Source organism: Humulus lupulus, chromosome 9, assembly GCF_963169125.1.
Source record: "Humulus lupulus chromosome 9, drHumLupu1.1, whole genome shotgun sequence".
In the NCBI taxonomy this organism is placed as follows: domain Eukaryota; kingdom Viridiplantae; phylum Streptophyta; class Magnoliopsida; order Rosales; family Cannabaceae; genus Humulus; species Humulus lupulus.
This window is the reverse complement of record NC_084801.1, coordinates 31,336,890-31,352,171: the sequence shown is the minus strand read 5'-3', so window position 1 is coordinate 31,352,171 and position 15,282 is coordinate 31,336,890.

Genomic DNA, 15,282 nt, shown 5'->3' with positions numbered 1-15,282 from the left:
GATTCACCACGATTCCCCGAGCTCCACCATCCGAGCTGACCATGTTCACTTCCCCATGGCCTTTCGCGGTATGGGGCATCGACCTCATAGGCTCCCTCCCAACTGGCAAAGGCGGAGTAAAATATGCTGTAGTTGCCGTGGATTACTTCACGAAGTGGATGGAGGTTGAACCACTGGCAACACTAACTTCAAAAAAGATCCTTGATTTCATGGTAAAAAACATCGTGTGCCGATATGGGGTGCCGAGGAAGATTGTATCCGACAACAGAACCCAGTTCGATTGCGACTTGTTCACCAACTTTTGTGAAAAGAACGACATATTAAAGATTTTTTCGTCAGTAGCTCATCCTCAAGCGAATGCGATTCTTTTGAATATCATACACCAAGGATATTTCTAGCCTACTATTAAAACAGATTCTTTTGAATACGTGAGGAAATGCGACAAATGCCATAGATTCACCACGATTCCCCGAGCTCCACCATCCGAGCTGACCATGTTCACTTCCCCATGGCCTTTCGCGGTATGGGGCATCGACCTCATAGGCTCCCTCCCAACTGGCAAAGGCGGAGTAAAATATGCTGTAGTTGCCGTGGATTACTTCACGAAGTGGATGGAGGTTGAACCACTGGCAACACTAACTTCAAAAAAGATCCTTGATTTCATGGTAAAAAACATCGTGTGCCGATATGGGGTGCCGAGGAAGATTGTATCCGACAACAGAACCCAGTTCGATTGCGACTTGTTCACCAACTTTTGTGAAAAGAACGACATATTAAAGATTTTTTCGTCAGTAGCTCATCCTCAAGCGAATGGCCAGGTCGAGGCTGTGAACAAAACTCTCAAGAGTTCTTTGAAGAAAAAGTTGGAGGAGGCGAAGGGACGATGGCCCGAGGAATTGCCCCAAGTCCTATGGGGATATAGGACCACAGCTCGAACATCAACAGGGCATACCTCGTTCTCTCTAGCATACGGCTGTGAGGCAATGTTGCCCATCGAGGTCGAAATCCCAACGATCCGAACTCAGATTTACGACCAAAACTCAAACCACACTTAGCTCGAGGAAACCTTACTCTTGATTGAAGAAAAGAGAGAAGAGGCTCAGCTGAGAAATGTTCCCTACCAGCAACAAGCCACCAGGTATTTCAACAAGAGGGTTCGAGATCGAAAGTTCAGAATGGGAGATTTGGTGTTGAGACGCATATTTTTGGCAACGCGAGATCCGGCAGCTGGAGTGCTCGGGCCGAATTGGGAAGGACCGTACCAGGTAGAGTCAGTCATCCGGCCCGGTGTTTACAAGCTAGCAAGATTGGATGGGAGCCTGGTACCACGAGCATGGAATGGCGAACACCTAAGACCTTACTACCAATAGTATAGGAAAAGTGTTGTCTGTAACCATGATTTTCTATCGTATTAGTTTGTCTGCTTTTGAATTCCATCAAATAAAGATCTATTTCGTTCAATATGTTATCTCTTTTTATTTTTGCAATCTCTCTTAATTTAATAACCTATGGTCACACTCATAGAATATTAAGGGGGCATCATTGGTATATATACCATCAGCTTAAAAAAAAAAAAAAAACATAAAAGTATTTGGATATAACCAGATACGCGAGCTTAGATAGTTTGGACATAACCGAATTATCAAAAACATAAAAGTATTTGGATATAACCAGATACGCGAGCTTAGATAGTTTGGACATAACTGAATTATCAAACACATAAAAGTATTTGGATATAACCAGATACGCGAGCTTAGATAGTTTGGACATAACCGAATTATCAAAAACATAAAAGTATTTGGATATAACCAGATACGCGAGCTTAGATAGTTTGGACAACCAAATTATCAAAAGATAATAACGTTTAGATTTAACCAGATGTGCAAACTTAATAGGTTTGGAACAAACTAGCTAAAACTAATCGACGAGTTGGAATTTAAACCTACTTCGAAATAAGTCGAGATCGAGGCTGGAATATCTTAAAGAAAAATAGTTTCGAACTCATAACCTCGGGGAAATAACTGAGGATGAGGAAAAGTAACTAAGCAATAAGATATAACTAAACCATTCACATTACATACCATACAAGTACTTTCGAGTTCATGGTTAAAGTAATATCCGACCTTGATGAATAACGAGATCGGAAGCGGATAATTCAAACGAACAATGCGTGAATGCATTGAGTTTCGAGCCTAAATCCCAACTATGTTTGTATGAAGAAATAAACATAAAAAATTCATTCATATAAAATATACAAAATATTTTGAGCCAAGAAATGTAAAGCATATGTAAGTTTATAAAAAATAAATTGTATCAGCCCTACGGGCATAAATTAAAATAGTTACAAGAAATAGAGGGACGCAGCCCCGAGGTAAGAATCAGGAAGGAGCAGTTCCCTTGGCTTTTCCAGCGTCAACGGCACTAGACCCCCAAGGACGAATAGCATGACTATCCTTCTGAGTAGCCTCTCGAGCAGCTTCACCAGCCTCAAGACGGGCATTCCATCACTCTACAAACTTGTCCTCGAGAGGACCCAGGAAGCTGGTATCGAGGTCGACATTGTCAACCCAAATTTTGTACATGGCCTGGTCAACCGCCTTCTCCTTCTGCTCTTTGAACTCGTTCACGAGACGGGCCTTCTCGCCTTCCATGATGTCGAAAGTAGCAGCTTTCTCCTCTTCGAGCTTAGCATTAGCCTTCTCCAGCTTGGCAAGACGAGTCTTCGCTTGTTCAAGCTCGGCTTTCGTCTTCTCCAGATCCGCGAGACGGGTCTTCACATTCTCAAGTTCAGTCTTCGAGTCCTTGAGTTCATCAGCCATCTTAAGCTGGACATCCCTCGACTCTTGGGCCAAAGACATACTCGTGTGCACCTCGTTGGTCAGCTTATAATTAAGCTGTGCTGAAACGACAAGGGCCTGAAATACAAAGAACGAATTAGATCACGAGCTGAGACACAAACAATTAAAGGAGAGTTACGAAGGTTACCGCGGCAGTAAGTTCAATACTCTTATCATAAAGAGTATTACAGTCTGAGGCCTTGTGCACAAGGTCCCAATGGTCGGCGCCGAAGCCTGAAAAACTCTGACCAACTTGAGAGAGGACGTCTGAGCTAAGCACAGCCCCTTGGGTCCCAGCAGCGCCGTCAAGCACGAACTCCTCAACATGAGGTCGAGCCGTCGGCAGTTGAACCTTGGTGACGGAAGGTTTCTTCGGGGGCCGGCCGACTGTAATTTGAGTGTCGGTTGGAGGAAGCGAGACGGGCGTGGTTGAACCAGACGCATCAACCTTGACAATCGGCTCCTCGGTTATGCTTGCAGTAGCCTGAGTTGTTGGGGTCTTCTCGGAGCGTCTGAGGACCTTGGATGGTCGGTCGGACCTCTGCGAGGCTCTCGGGCGTTTACTCTTCTGAGCTCCAGCTCCCTCATCACTAAAAAGCACAGCGTCAAGATCAGGATCCATGGCACCTGCACAGTTCCAATCAAAGTTAGACATAATGATAATAAGCTTGGAAAATAAAAAAGAAAAAACCAAATAAAGAAAGACCTAACTGGAACTCTCCCCCGAACTAGAGCTCGGGGACAATGAAATTCCCCCATCTTCAGAAGAGGCGGGGGGAGTACCTTCCCTATAGGTGGACGTCAACCTCGAAAGGTCCCTATAGTCGTTTGTCCCATATTGGACGGCTATCCCGTCCCACACTTCGTTCAGACTATACATGGAGTCATACTTCCCAAGCCAACTATCAAACCTATGAACTCGGTCATCTACCCAAGTCCAAATATAGAAGTGGTCCCTATCGTCTGGTCACAAGACTAACCTATCGAGTTTGTATTTTAATAAGGCGGGGGACCACATTCTCGAGCTAAGGATGACTTTACCTTCTTCATCCGAGTCTGAGCTCGAGGCTTCATCATTAGCCTCATTCCTCGATGGCGGACTCCTTCTGCGAACTGGAGGTGGGAGCCTCACCTCTCTCCTCGGAGGGAGGATGCCTGTGGGCAAAGGCACCTGCTCCCAATGATCATACTTTTTATTGGACCAGTCAAAGGTGGACGGGCCATCTCCCAAAAGCCCGCAATCTCGGAGCTTATCCTCATGCAAGAGGTACGAGAGAGACCTCTGGCCGTAAGGGAGTTGGAGCAGCGTCTCTCTATGCTCCTTCATGGCGTCGTCGGGTATAGGGCGGAGAAAATTGGCTGGAAAATAAGACACATTGAAACTAAGTATGAACCTACAAATAAGAACCCGAGCACAGAGATAAAGAAGGTTGGAATACTTACGAATCTGCTTGAATGAGTAGCATCGAGACGGAGACAAGCCATCTGTCCAGAAGAAGGCTTTCTTAAAATTAGGTGGATGATTAAGAAGATCCTCAAACACCTTTTTTTCTTTGGGATAGCTCAAAAGATAGTAAAAGCCATCTCCTCCCCGAGCTCGGGAGGGATTGCTTTTCAGACAAAAGAGATATAAAATCTCCTGCGGCGAAGGCCCCTTCCACTTCAGCTCGTGGTATAGCGGCCTCAGGGCAGACAGAACCCTGTAAGACTTGGTGTTGAGCTGGAACGGAGCCAACCCAACAAAATCCGTGAAGTCCTTGAAAAAAGACTTCAAAGGCAATAGCGACCCTGCCTTCATGTGTTCCTGACTCCATGCCGTGTACCTCAGCCTATTGTCAGGGTTCCCAGGGGCGTAGCAGCTTCGTTCGTGAGCGGCCGGAGCTCGACACCTCAAGGAACTTGACAACCTGAGGCCATGGAGGGCCAGAATGTCAGTTATCTGACTTGTCGAGGTAACCGAGCTCCAATAGTGCTCAGCCTTGAAGATTTCTCTCCTCGGTTGCGAGGTAGAAGGCTCTCCCATAAGTGAAAATTAGAGCTCTCTCGGGCTGTACGCAACAGTCACTATCAATTTAGGGTTGAGTGGGATCGGCCTGGGCCCTGAATTGGATTCTGGGTAAATAGCCTCTCGAAGGGTCCTCCTTTTCTTCTCTATGACCTCGTCAATTTGGCGGCGATAATGAGCTCGAATATCCTCCTGTTCGCGCGCGAGATCGTACTCGCGAATTCGACGTTGATTCCGAGCAAACAGCGACTCCGGGCTCGAGGTTTTGGGCGAATAAGGGATAGCCAGCAACGACCCCCACCGTCTTTCTAGATTCTGTGACATCTAGCGAGAAAGAAAAAATGGTGAGGGCCATGCATGCAAGAGTTCGAAGGTTACGAGCTTGACAAGACAATCTCGGAGTTTAGGAATGAAGCGAGTTCGAAACTAAGACCCTTATTAAAGAGTCAGAGCGTGTATTCCACGAGAAAAAGGAGGAGAGTGGAAATTTTTTTTTTAAATCCCAAAAATCAGGGGAAAAAGAGTGGCGGATAACCAAAAAAGGTAATCTTGGGTATCGTGCATTCTTCAAGGCCAAGGTTTTATACCCGATATCTTAGTGTACAAGAAATGTCTTTTAAAATTTTAAAACCCAGAAAATAGAGATCTTGCTCAAACACCAAAACTGGGTATGGAACCAGTGAGGTAAACCCAGTATGGAGACGTAAACGTGAAAGCCTATCGGTCAAAAATTCCCTAACGTATCGTACTAAGAAAACAAACTAGTACATTCAAAGAAATAACAAGAACAATATGAACAGAAACTGGCATAAGGGAAAATAAATATTGGACACTTACACAATAATGGCGATTGCAGAGAAATCATTGACTGAAGGAGAGGCTGCAAATATGAGCTCACGGTCTCGAACAAACTTGAGGTCCTTTGTTTTTTCGGCTGAGAGAACATGCACAAGCAAGAAGTTCTCTGGGGTGGCCTCTGGTTTCGTCCCTTCTCTTTTGTTTCTGATGTGTGTAAAATAAGAGGAAGAAGAAGACCTTGTATATATAGAGGGAGAAAAGTTATAAAAAGGATTATTCTGAGCCATTGGCCAGAATCCTCATAAAATCCAACGGTCAGGGATCGATGACATGATGGTACCGAAAAGGTGGCAGACGAATGATCCTGGGTAGATTTCCAAGGTACTCGAGTACCATGAATGAGGAATACCCAACTGACGCGTGTCCATTCCTAAGTATGTGACGGTACGGTTCTCGAAGAAAGTAGTTCAAAAGTTTCCTTCTCTTAGGATTCGAACAAATACTTTTGAGGGGGCAAGATGTTATACCCAGATTTCGAGCCATGATAAGTGTGACCTCGAAAGCTGGATGCATAGTGAATGAACTTGTAAAGTCTGGGATATGTTTGAAGTCTAATCACCTAGCCTGCAAAGCTGAGACGACTTCGAAGATGGTGGCCTCGAAATCCCCATGAGCTCAAAAGGTAGGTCCCGAGGTGCATCTGTTTTCAGGGATGACCTCGGATCATGGGCTCCGAGCTTGACGCGCGTACGATCTCGAAGTTATGTGGCCTCGGGAGATGTTATTAGCTCGAAAGTCGATAAGAGACTTGAGAGAATAAGGCCTTGGTGATATAGGATAATAACCTTGAATATCCTAATGAGTCATCTATAAGAGACGCGGTCTACATGTATTACTGTAAATCCCCTACAATCATGGGATATTATTTGATCAGTTATACGCTCCCTAGTCTTCAGGGGACGTTTCCTTTTATATCGGATTACAGGCATTTAAGGCCATTTAATTTATTTGCATAAAAAGAGTAACTACCCAAAATATGTGGGATAGTATTCAGAAATCTTCTCTATAAATAGAGAAGTCATGCACCATTGTAAAGGACCGAATTTTTGTGATCTTGAGAGAAAACTCTGAAGAATTCATCCTTGGAGAATTTTCAGAGATCATCTTGAGTTTAATAACAAAGACTCGTGGACTAGGCCGATTTAACTGCTGAACTACGTAAAAAATCACGTTTTGTATTATCGTATTTTTATTGGCCATTACTGTTTATTGTTTACGTGCTCTTCTTTCACTGTTGACGAAAAACGGCGTCAACACCCACAATATAGAAAAATGGTCAAAACAAATTCTACGTTAATCTAAAATGTTTCAATTATTGTTTATTAACATTACCTAATATATCTAACTTAAGAATATAAAAAAAATACAATATAAATTTAATATAAACAATTTTCGATAAAAAAATTAAAAAAAAATTGAAATGTCACCCAAAAAATCTCCAATGCAATTTCCAAGCTCCTCTAACCTTGTATGAAAATTTCCCACAATATTTTGAACCTAAAATAAATATATAATGACATAAATTTGTCAATTTCAATCAATTTTTTCAAACTAAAAAAAATAAAAATTAGGGCAAAAACTTGAAAAATATTTACCAATAGCATATTAGCAAAGATCCTCTTGATGTGTGATGGAGATAGTGATGAAATAGAGCTAAAAAACATTGAGTTTACACCCCGAAAAATGGAGTTTTTGGTGGTGAAAAAAGAGAGGGAGTTGAAAATGGAGAATAGGGAGAAGTGGAAGAAGGCATAGGCTGGGAAAAATTAGGGGGATATTAGAAACTATATCTTAGCTCTCGATGGGCCCATTAGGCCCGTCAGGATAGAGCAATTTTTTTTTTTTTAAAAAAAGGCCACCAATCTTGACGACCCATTTGATGCCCCCCGAGATTGTTCTCTATCTCGGCGGACACACATGGGCTCGCCGAGATTCGTATGGAAAAATAACGTAGTTTTTTAGTAGTGTTTAGATCACCATCTACTTGTTGGGAGAACTTATTCAGGATATTGTTCATTTTCATATAAATCGTATATTAAACATATTAATATAAGAAAACCTAGAACATGTTTCTAAAAATGAATTCATACAGAGATAATGATAAGAACACTTTCATTATACGTAGCGGAATGAATGAGTCATTCCTTCAGTTTCTCTAACCCTTGTATTCTTTGTGTCGCAAGGTATCACCAAGAAATTTAACTGTTCTTCAATATTCTTCACAACCTTCCAAAGTATCTTTAGAATCACCTAGACTAGAGTGGGCAATACTCAACACATGAGATAGACACAACAAGAAGAATAAATGAGAATATTGAGGCTTAGAAAAGTACTTGTATTGTAGAGAGATTCTAAAACCCTAGAATATGAAAAATAGATTTTCAGATTGTCTTTTGATCATCTAAACATTTGTTTTCAATTCTCACTTAGCATTCCTTTTTTTAGGCTAAATTATGTAACATTTTTAATTAAAAAATCAATAAAATAATAGCCAATTATCAGCCCTAGGTCGAAAATATCATGGGCCATAGGCCCGTGAAATTTCTCTTTTAATTACAAGCCCGTTGGACTTAAAATCAAGACTCGTATTATTTTCTATTGATTAATTATTTAAATCCTTTATAAAATTAATTATTTATAATTTTAACCTTGATTTAAACTTATTTATTAATTTAGACACAAATTTATCTTAATTAATAAAGCTGCCATAATTTCTCTTTTCTTCTCTAAATTGCACAACTTTGTGAAACTATCCAAAATTGACATGGTCAACTTTGATAATTCTCATTGATAGTTAAATCAATTAATTGTGACTATCTAGATGATTTTATCTAAGGTACAGTGGGGACCATGGGCCTATGAAATCAAGCTCCAATAAGTTATCATAAATTTAACAAATAAATTTACTAACTTATTAATTCCTCGTGACTCCACTAAAGACTCAAAATTGCACCCTAGAATTCATAGACCACTCTATAACTAATATAAATACATTATTAATTATACATTGCTACAACCATAATTGTCACTCAATCATCTATAGATGGTCTACAATGAGATGGGACTAAAATACTGCTTCACCCCTCATTGTGTTTTATCCTTAAAACACTTAGTTCCTTGTAAATGATATTTGAGTAAACTAATATTAATTACTGAAATGAATTCTCTATCATTTAGCACCTTAAACCAAACTAAAAGGAAACAATCATTTTACTTCTTCATTAGAAGCTATAGATGTGTATATCTATGATTAACACTCGCGCTCAATTATACTACTGAGTTCCCAAGATGTAAGCATGGGCTCGTCTGTAGGGTAAGCTGATAACGAATAAGTCAAAGAACTCATATAATACAATCAACTAGAATACTAACAACTAAAAGTTGAGATTGAATTGACCTATGGTCCACTATATGATATGAATAGAGTAGATAATAACGCTATGTTTACTTATCCTATCTACTGTGAATATTGATCTTGTCCGATGTAACAAATACATCCCATCTTATTTACTTTGTTAATGTTCTAGAAAGAATATAACACTACAATGTGTAAGTAGATCATATCATAGATTGGCAAGTCAGGGTAAATCTTGTGCACTCACTAATCTTGGGACTAACTTATTTTGAACATATAATCATATTTATATTCCACTGTGATTATGTCACTATAAATAAGATTAGCTATATGCTAGGGATTTAATAGAAGTTTATATTAAACAAATAATCATGAACATAAAACATGTGACCAAAGTTGTTGACCACGATTTTAGCCAACGACGAATAGACGTCAAAACTACAGTAAACCTTCAAGAGAAAATACGACACTGATAATTCTATAGTGGTTCAGCCCCAATATGTTGGTAATAGCGTAATCCACTTAGAGTTGTGATATATAGATCTACACTTAAAATCAGATGAACCTGTGTCAACTGAGTTTCTTAAGTGTAAATGAAAAAAATACAAGATTTTTCTCAGAATACAAATGCTCTCTACAGAAAATCAGAATTCGAATCCCCTCAATGATGCCATGAGCTCTTTATTTATAGGTTTAGGATCATACAAATCAAAATCCCTCATAATCGGGATAATTCAGTTGCTCTAACCAATATTTAATTAATAATCAAATTTAAAATACAACACTATGCAATTTGTTTGGGATAATCTGAGAGATTCCCACTGTGGGTATGAATAATTATAGCTGAAGTCGTTACTGAAATTTTGTCACAGAATCATGATCTGTCTGGTCGGCCAACTCCACTCCCTGAAGTGAGACTGGTCGGCTAAAACACCCTTCTGGTTAGGCAAAACATTTGACTGACCGGATAAACTTGACTCCAACATGACTAGTCGGCCAAAGTGCTTTACTGGTCAGTCAAAAATCCTTACCAGTCGGCCAAAGCGCTTTACTGGTCAGTCAAAAATCCTTACTGGTCGGTCAAATCACTTCCAAACCAGATAAATAATTTTTATGACCAGTAATATCACGACTCTGAATATGAATCTCAAACCTTTTTCCTTTCTTGATAACACATTTATTGACTATTAATATGTCCCTCACTACCATGTATTGCCACTTGTCACTTTTGATCGCCACGTCATCGTATTCAAATTTTGGGGATAACATTTGCCTCCCAAGTTTATTATATTATATACTCCCATAATAAACTTTTTCTCAACTGCTTAGGGCCTAAAAATAAAAACTGACTTTCCACATTCTCCTGCCTTTTCCAACGGACCACGACTGAAATCTTACTAGATCACTATCATGGCAGTTACCTGTTCCCAATCATGGGGGAGAGAATAGCAAAAAGAATTTTAAGAGTCTAAGGGTAAGTGAAAATTTTCACTCTCTTCCCTCTAAATAGACCAATAGGTGCTCACAATTCATAAGCCAAAAGGCTCACAAACTATCCATCTCTCCTTTTGACCGAAACCTTCAAAGTTTACTCTCTTTTTGGCCGAAATCTTCAAAGAACTCCAAAAAGGGCTCCAATTTCTTCAAGCACATCCAAGGATCCTTCAAGAAATCAACCTCTTCAAGATATTTGGGTAATTTCCTCTTTCTCACCTCATTTGTAAGCATTTTAAGCTTTAAAATTTTACATAAAAGTTTGTTAGAACCCATGTGTGTCGAAACCCTCTTCTTAGAATGCACTCTTGGATTTGTGTAGGAATCTTTGATGAATGATGCAATTTTTTGCTGTTTTAATGTAGTTTAGGCTATGGGTAAATCAATTTGGTCTCCAATTTCATGAAAATTTGCAGAAAAAATGATTTTTCACTCTACATTGCATATTTAGGTTTATGGGTATTTGATGAACACTTCTTTCCTTAGAACCTCTTGAGCTTTTCAAATCCCAACTTTTGATCTTGATGTAGTGTCCCATAAATAGAAGAACATGTTTGTGCCCCATGCCTTTGAGATTTATGGTCTTCTCGGACCCTATAGCCAATTGGTTACTGTTATTGACCATTAAATTCATACATGATTAGTAGGAAATGCATCTGTGTGACCGACCAGTTATCCTACAAAAACTGCTCGGATGCATGGCCTAGTCTCTCGGACACCGCGCCATCCACTCGGACACCACAAGAACCACTCGGGGTGTCACAGCATCCGCTCAGACCATCACCCAGACGATCGGGTGCGCTTCCATCCGCTCAGATGCCTGGTAGATTGCTCGGGCACCAAGCCAGCTGCTCGGATGACACGCCCAGTCGATCGAGCGCTCCCCCATCCATTCGGTCACCATGTTATCTGCTCGGACACACCATGCCATTCGCTCGGACACGCCACGCCATTCGCTCGGACACGCCATGCCATCCGCTCGGCAGCACGCAATCTGCTCGGACACACCATGCCATTTGCTCGGACACGCCACGCCATCCGCTCGGAACCACGCCCAATCCGATCAGATGCTCCCCCTTCCGCTCGGGCATCTCACACCAACGGTGTAGCCTCATCCGCTTGGCCCTGAATGCTCCCAAGCCTTTGGCCTTGTATAAATGATTCATACATTTTAGGCATCAAGACAAAAAATTTGCTTATTATTTTTTCCCTCATACATGTATATTTTGGGGAGTAAAAAATATTTTTACTACCCATATAAATATTTTTTGAGTAGTAAATAAATATTTTTCCTTTGCATTGATTGATTTATGTTTGTTTGGTTCACTTACCTCCCTATACTATTTTGTAGATGAATCGCTTCGACTATAGGGGAGGTGGCAACCATACAAACTCTGACTCTTCAATTCCCAAGTCAAGCGACACTCCTCAAAGTAGCGACTCTTCATCCAAATCTCCTAGCAGTCGTACTCCCGAAGATCGCCTTCGCCACCTTAAGAAAATCCTTCCCCGGTCATCTTTATACTTCCTTCACAAAGAAAAGTTTCATAATCAACAGCTTCAACATCCGCAAATGAGGGTGAAAAAATCTAATCGACTTCCTCAAGACCAAGATCCTCAAGTGGCTTGTAGAGCGACACAAAAGGTAGTGGAACGTGGTGAAGCCCAAACTGCAGCTTCTTCAAGGTCGCCGAGCCAGATCCAAAAAGCTAGCAAACCCCAGAGAAAGACTATCCAGAAATTTACAACTGAGATTCCTCAGTCAGCTGTTCTAAAACCAAGAAAAGATGAAGACGAAACTCCCTCTTGGTTCATAGCCAAACTTCTCAACTTAACTCCAGCATGTTCGATAAACACATTCGGGCTTCGGGCCTTGAAGGAGTAAAGTGATATGCCCGCAACCTCATCAGAGAGCTAACAACCCTAGTGGACCCTATTGTACCTGGTCCAGATACCACGTTTTTGCAGGAGCTACTATCCCATTGCACCCCATTTTCCAGTCAGTAGCAGATTACTTCAATGTCTTTCCTTTTCCAATAGCTCCTAATGGAATTAACGCATTATCTGCTTTATATATTCTCTACTTCTTTCAAGGCTGGGATCCACCCACTCCTCATGAAGTGCACTACCTCTTCGACTTTAGGACCAACCTAAGCCACAAGAATACAGGTTTTTTCCACCTCTTCCATAGGCATAAAGGGATTAAATACCTCCATGGTATTGCACATAAATCGAATCCCGGAAAATACTACACAGAGTATTTTCTCACTTCAGACATTAAGGCCAACAACTTGGCCTTCACGCATGCAGGTCATTTCCATCAACCTCTACCAACTAAGGAAATGTATTCGCGAGCAGAAGAACTTGCTAATATGTCTACCGAAGAGAAGAATCTCAAAGGGTTGGTCAACGTGGACAACCTTCAGCTGGTGGGGTTGTTACCAAGCAATCAAAACATCATAGAAGGTAGCACTACTGAAGAAGCGAAAGCAACTGACCAGTCAAATGCTGACACTGAAGTAGTGACGGATCAATTCTCTCATAAACCATCTCCCTACTGATGCCGACCAGGTGACCTTATTATTAGGGAACCCCTTCCAGGAGACCATCATAGACATTCCATTCCTACAGAGCCTGGAAAAGGAAAGACCCTTGAGCTCCATAGAGATGTCAGCTCGTCATCTGAAGAGGAAGATGACTTTCTTGATTAAATTCTAAACTCAGGTTTTTCTGCTAATCAGTAACCATAGTTTGGTGTTTTGTTATAAATAACTTCCTTCGAGAATGATTGTATGAAATCTGTAGAGTTATGTGGTAATAATAAAAGTTTCATTTACTTATATATTGTCTCCCATTTACTAACAAGTCTTGTGCTTCACTCTTTTTTGTAGATCCACATATGTTCAAACAATTCAACACTTCCCCTGCCCAAAAGAGGAAACCTGGGGAAGGTAATAGCTCAAACCCTCCAAGAAAAGTTGTGAAGACTGTATCGACCAGCCATGGGAGATTATCTGACCAGCCTATCACCATCCCACAGTTGACTCCTTCATCAATTCCTCCTTCTGCTACTTTAACATCTACCCGCTCGGTTGGCTTAAGTGAGCCTCTTCGCATTGCTGGTGATATTGGAAAGGAATTGCTTGACCACACTCACCATGCTACAACAACTCAAACCTTTGAGTCTTTGCCCCGACTCAGTGTTGAAGTTGTCCTGCAAAGGGGTCTTGCCCAAATGATGAGTGTAAGTATTTTATCATCAAGACATCCCATTTTGTTATTAATTGTTTTTACTTTAAGTAACTTTTTGTTATCCATTTCTTTCACTTATCACTATTAGTCATGCTCAGCACTAAGCAGTAGACTATAAGGAATTGATCAAAGCCTTAAATGATCAATTGGTTGAAGCCCAAGCCAAGATTGAAACTTTAACTACACCCGAAGGGGATCTTCGATCTAAGGTCGAGCAGGCAGAGAAGACCATTGCCGAGTAGGATGGATCTCTAAGAGAGTTGGCCAATGATAACAAGAAACAAATCAAAACCAGCAAGATTTTGACTGACCAGCTGGAGAAAATGACTTGCGAGAATGAGGAGCTGAAGCGAGAAAAGGAAGCCGATCTTGCTCACTATGAGGAAATTTGTTTCAACTGCTTCTACCAGGTATGGAAGTTGAACAAACCCCTCAACCTCGACTTTCACTTAGAGGAGGCCAGGGCAAAAGAACTTGCCAAATGTGAGGCAAAGGCCTCTGAGGAGGCAACCAATCCTGCTGGTGTTGTGCCTTTTTCTCCTGCTTTATCATTTCGACCAGAGGATGTCACTGATGCCGAGGATGGTGTTGATCAACCTATCAACAATTTACTAGACCAGTGAACATACTTTAGCCGACCAGAGAGTCTCTTATCCGACTAGTAGACACTTATCTCAACTATCTTCTTATTATATTTTGCTTGTACGGCCGAGCTGTTGGCATGTATACTTTACTTTTTAAACCTAAAACATTTACAAGTTTTTTTTTTTTTTTTGTGGAAGAGTAAAGCCACTCTGATATATGCCTTATATTTTCACATGAGTACTTAGTTTTCTAACTTAGAAATTATAAACATTTCATAAATCCCTACTAAGTATACTTTCTCACACTCTTATTGCTCTAACATTTTATGAGCATAGTGTTTTGTTTACGCACGAATATATGCTCTTAACATAAAAAAAATTTAAAATTCCAAGTTACTTAAGCTTTGTCAAACAAGTTAACTTAATGGCCTTTTTTTACTTCAAAAATTTACAAGTCAGCCTAAAAAAAAATATCTTTACTCGTGCTCTTATTGCCTGTGTTGAACTACATACCAGTATACCCTATGTGCACCGTAAGTGATTGAGGGTTGAAAAATCCTTGGTCACTTGCTACTTGACTGAATCTGTTCGAGCAGTTATTACTCATGAAACACATCGAATACAAAGAGGACATTTGAGCAGTTAAACACTGCAAAAATATTCGACCAGTTAAATACTGATAATTTACCTGATGGATACCGACCAGTTGAACACTGCCCGGTTTTTTCCTCTCATAATTTTTTTTCAAATGCACTGACAGTTGAACACTGCAAAAGTAAAAATAATCAACACATATGCATAATTTGTAGCAAGATTCGACTGCGCTACGCGTGATCTCTTTTATTAATCGTAAAAAATAAGGAGAAAGTGTGTCTAATCAGGAGTCTCAAACAAACT